The sequence below is a fragment of the Penaeus chinensis genome, chromosome 22, assembly GCF_019202785.1.
Source record: "Penaeus chinensis breed Huanghai No. 1 chromosome 22, ASM1920278v2, whole genome shotgun sequence".
Lineage (NCBI taxonomy): Eukaryota > Metazoa > Arthropoda > Malacostraca > Decapoda > Penaeidae > Penaeus > Penaeus chinensis.
Genome location: NC_061840.1, coordinates 7,038,448 through 7,043,447, shown reverse-complemented (window position 1 = coordinate 7,043,447; position 5,000 = coordinate 7,038,448). Strand labels below are relative to the sequence as shown.

The 5,000-nt window shown below is 49.2% G+C and overlaps 2 protein-coding genes across 9 annotated transcripts in view; both read left to right on the top strand.

The window, feature by feature from the left end:
• LOC125036854 (regulator of G-protein signaling 12-like) overlaps positions 1–5,000 on the top strand; it is a 147,506-nt gene that overhangs the window by 71,431 nt on the left and 71,075 nt on the right. The gene's annotated exons all lie outside the window — the stretch shown is intronic.
• Positions 3,659–5,000, top strand: part of LOC125036856 (putative mediator of RNA polymerase II transcription subunit 26) — a 17,022-nt gene continuing 15,680 nt past the window's right edge. The window contains exon 1 of one of the 4 annotated variants that reach the window (XM_047629743.1): positions 3,659–3,806. The gene's annotated coding sequence lies outside the window, so the exon portion shown is untranslated. Of the gene's footprint in view, positions 3,833–5,000 lie in introns of all 4 variants that reach the window. The other 3 variants (XM_047629744.1, XM_047629745.1, XM_047629746.1) reach the window with 3 other exon arrangements.

Sequence of the window (5,000 nt, the reverse complement as noted above, 5' to 3'; positions counted from 1 at the left end):
CCTCCTGTTTCTCGTTTCCTTCCCATATATTGGACCGGATGGCGTACCCGAGCCTGTTTGCAGATGCGTTAGTAGATCTTCGCGGGATTCGCCTGTCATTGCTGAGTGGCTGTTAGCTCGTCTCTCTCTCTCTCTCTCTCTCTCTCTCTCTCTCTCTCTCTCTCTCTCTCTCTCTCTCTCTCTCTCTTCTTTCTTTCTTTCTTTCTTTCTTTCTTTCTTTCTTTCCGTGCACCGCTCATGTTAGGCCAAAGGGCACTCCTTCACCGAGCCCTTCGCATGTGGGAGCCTGGAAGCCCGAGGGTGCATGCAGACGCGCACTTTTGTTCGCATTCCCGACTCCCCCATTCCCAACCTTCACTCCTCTGTTGCATTATCCAACATTATCGTATGCATTATTTTATCTGTATCTTCCTTTTCACCTACTTCTTTCTCTCTCCCTCCCTCTCGTTTTTCTCTTCCTCCACCCCCTGCACCAGTATCTCACTCGAGTGTTCGCTGCGACGAAACGCCGGGGAAAGTTTTCGAGGCAATTACCATACCTTCGCGCTATGGGAAACGCGGTGCTCTGCTTATCTCTGCGTGCAATCGAGGCCTTTTTCTATCGATGCTTAGATTGGGCTTTCTCCCCCGGGCTAGAGGTTCTCACGCGCTCCGTCGGAGAGAGCAGATGTGCTGGGGCGCCGCTGGGAAGTCAGCTTTTCTGTCGATATATATATATATATATATATATATATATATATATATATATACATATACATATATACATATACATATACATATATATTAGTGTATGTATATATATGTATAAATGTGCATATATATATATATACACACACATACATATACACACATTATTTATGTAATACAGAAACACATATATATACGTGTGTGTGTGTGTGTGTGTCTGTATCTGTATCTGTGTCTGTGTCTGTGTCTGTGTCTGTCTCTGTGTGGTGCAGCGGTAGCGTTCTCGTCTAGCAATCTTGCTGACCTGCGTTCGAATCCCTCGCCGCCAGTGGATGGTAACCCCGGCCATTCCTTGCACACAGGGGAGAGTTTAGAAGCAAAATGAAACAGACACTATGTCACACCAAGAATATCCATTGTAATAAATGGAATCAAAACTAAACTTTATAAAAAAAACTTGTACCTCAGACGTCTTCTTTGCACAGAAGACGTCTTTGTGTGTGTGTGTGTGTGTGTGTGTGTGTGTGTGTGTGTGTGTGTGTGTGTGTGTGTGTGTGTGTGTGTGTGTGTGTGTGTGTGTGTGGTGTGCGCGCGCGCCTGTGTCTGTATCTGTGTCTGTGTCTGTGTCTGTGTCTGGTCTGTCTCTGTCTCTGTCTTTGTACCTCAGGCGTCTTCTTTGCACATTATCAGAAGCAAGGTCTAACAGAGGATCGGTAAAGGAAGCGCATTGTTTTGTTTTCCTTGAAGCCCGTCGTTCAGGGAAACCCTGCGCGACGCCAACTGGCCACGTCGCCGGTCGAGTGACGAGCGCTCAGGCCGTGATGAGTTTTCCTTTCCGATGTCTTGCCCCCCCCCCCCCCCCCCCGCCCTGTGCTTTGGGGTAGGGTCACTGATTGTTTTTGTTTTATCTAATTGCTGTTGTTTTTGTTACTGTTATTGCTGCTGTTACAATTATATCATCATTATTATGATTATATTTACCATCAATACCACCACACATTATCGATATAATAAGCAGCAGCGTTATTATTAACATTTTGCCGTCAAATGTTTGACCTCGCTTTGTTGTATTAGCAATAATGTGTGAGTTTTTAGCTTCGTCTTCACTATCTTCTGCTGCGGTTAATTTGCAGTTGATATGTTGGTGAAGGTGACGTTTAACATGCTGGTCAGACTGAAGCATGTCAATTTCATAATGATAATTATATGGAATGCGACGATGTTGCACAGCTATCGCAGCTTTCATATCTTATTCTCCGTCGCCTCGACGGAGAATAAGATAATAATAATTTAATTTTTAAAATCTAAAATGCAACGATTCGAGCGAGCGGCCGGAAGATCGCCGCCGCCGTCCCCAGCCTGGAACTCGCTCGCCTGCGCTTCCGGCGGGCGGGGGGGTGGGGGGGCACGTGTGTTTGTGTGTGTCTGTCTGTCTGTCTGTCTGTCTGTCTGTCTGTCTGTCTGTTGTCTGTCTGTCTCTCTGTGCCCGTGTGTGTGTGTGTTTCTGTGTGTGTGTGTGTGCCCACATGTGCGTGCGGTGGTGCATGTCGATTGGGTGCAGAGTGGTGTCTCTATTTTTGCTTTGTCACTTTCGTTGCTTCCTTCTCTTCCTCGTGTTCTTGTGCTAACCGCATTGCTCCTCTCTCTCTCTCTCTCTCTCTCTCTCTCTCTCTCTCTCTCTCTCTCTCTCTCTCTCTCTCTCTCTCTCTCTCTCTCTCTCTCTCTCTCTCTCTCTCTCTCTCTCTCTTGTCCTCCCTCCCTCCCTCCCTCCCTTCCTCCCTCTCCTCCTCCCCCTCCCTCCCTCTCCTCCTCCCACTCCCTCTCTCTCCTTCTCCCACTCCCTCTCTCTCCTCCTCCCCCCCCTCTCTCTCTCTCCCTCTCCCTCTCCCTCTCCCTCTCCCTCTCCTCTCCCTCCTCCTCCCCTCCCTCTCCCTCTCCCTCTCCCTCTCTCTCCCCCTCTCCCTCCCCCTTCCCCTCTCCCTATCCCTCTTCCTCTCCTTCCCCCTCCCCCTCCCCCTCTCCCTATCCCTCCCCCCTCCCCCTCTCCCTCTCCCCTCCCCCTCCCCCTCCCCCTCCCTGTATGTATGTATAATATTCCTGTCTGTTATCAATAGGTGCGCGGCCCGCCCAAGGCTTTTGAAAAACTTTTCCATCAGTGTCCACACAGCCGGTTCTTCCTGAGACCAGGAAGAAGCGCGTTCTTATTCATTTATTTATAGACATTTGTAGAGTGTAGATTGCAGCGAAGAGAAAGGAACCACTGCCCGGGCTAGATTTGAATATTTTTGGTATTAAACGTTTAGTCACATTGTGTCACATCCGTTGGTCTATTTTGGAGTTTCTCTCTCTCTCTGTCTCTCTCTCTCTCTCTCTCTCTCTCTCTCTCTCTCTCTCTCTCTCTCTCTCTCTCTCTCTCTCTCTCTCTCTCTCTCTCTCTCTCTCTCTCTCTCTTTCTCTCTCTTTCTCTCTTTCTCTCTCTTTCTCTCTCTCTCTCTCTTCTCTCTCTCTCTCTCTCTCTCTCTCTCTCTCTCTCTCTCTCTCTCTCTCTCTCTCTCTCTCTCTCTCTCTCTCTCTCTCTCTCTCTCTCTCTCTCTCTCTCTCTCTCTCTCTCTCTCTCTCTCTCTCTCTCTCTCTCTCTCTCTCTCTCTCTCTCTCTCTCTCTCTCTCTCTCTCTCCCCTTGTCTGTATTCTTTGTCGTGAGAAGTAGAACAAGTCCTTTTTACTCTATTCCGCTGCGGTTTATTAATAGCCATGTCCTTGCAGTGCATATGCAGGGCTTTCTCCCTAACGTCGCGTTCGAAAGGCAGAATAGGTGAAGCACGATGATAAAGGGGCGTCCTACAGCGCGTGTGAATGGGCGCGCGTGAGGCGAAGGAGGTGTGCGAGAAAGGGAAGGGGAAGGGGAGGCGTAGAGCTGTTGGGGGAGGAAGTGGGGGGGGGGGGAGGGGCTGGCGAGGTCCCGGCGCCGCAGACCGCCTGACAGTCGTTGCGACCGCGCGAGAGGAGGTGTGTGTGCGCGCGCGTGAGAGTGAGGAGTGTGAGACGAGGGGCCCTTGAGGCGAAGAGGCGATCACTCCCTCGCTCACGTGTCGCCTTTGTTGCTACGGCCTTCGCTTTTGGTGGGGACTTCGTGTGTGTGGAGGAGGTTGTTGTGATCTATTGGAAAATAAGTTATAAAAAGTGCCTTGTTCAGTGTTAAAGTGTTTATTTGTTAATGGAAAAATGGGTTAATAGTGCTGTGTTTAAAACTACAGAATCATTGTGTGTTTATTCTGGACTGAGAATAGTGTACATAATGCCTGCAGGATTACTAGGAAAAGTTCTCTGGGAGAGTGGCGTTAATTCTATGTGAATTAGGTGATTGATATATATACGAAAATATATTAATCACATACACTTACACATGCGTATTTGCGTACGTATGTTTGTATACACGGTGCAGTATATATAAATGCGTCTCACTTCTAGATACATACTTCAGAATTGATAATGATGTGGCCCCACCTACGGCTTCTTGCTCCACTCGCGGTTTGCTTTGGCTTTAAGTTCGCGGCGGCGGATATGGCGTGCACATGCAACAAGCCCGAGCAGCGTAATTTTCCCTCTATATTATTGCGCGAAGTATTTTATGGGCTGGGCCTTTGTCTTGAGAACAATGCCCTGCTACAGAGGGAGGCGACGCAGCGCCTCCACCGCAGCCGAATCCGTGTTGAGAGCGAGAGTATCAAGGCCTCCTTGGGACGGCCAGGGGTATTCGCCCCCTGCAGGAGACGCTGGCGGAGGCGATGGAGGGAATGAGGGGGTATGGATGCTTTCTCGGTGATCGTCATGCTTACATGATACACCCTTAGTGCAATTATTTTTTTTTTTTTTGTCGCTCTCTCGCTCTCTCTCTCTCTCTCTCTCTCTCTCTCTCTCTCTCTCTCTCTCTCTCTCTCTCTCTCTCTCTCTCTCTCTCTCTCTCTCTCTCCTCTCTCTCCTCTCTCCTCTCTCCTCTCTCCTCTCTCTTCCCTCTCTCACTTCTCTCTCTCTCGTCACTTATCTGTGTAATGGGCAATTATAATATTCCATTCTATCTGTCTACCTCAACCTGACTGTCTATTGGTCTACCTGTCAATATGAGAGAGTTGGAAAGTAGGGCAAAGGCAAAGGAGGGAGAGTGATAACTAGTTCTCGTCACGGGACATCAGCAAGTAGTGATCCATACGGGTGGGCGTGCCGGCTCTCGGATGGATGGGCGGTGGGTGGGTGTAGGGGTGTATGGGTGCTCGCGTGCGATACACTTCTGTGAGTACCATCACGTTCCTCCTGCG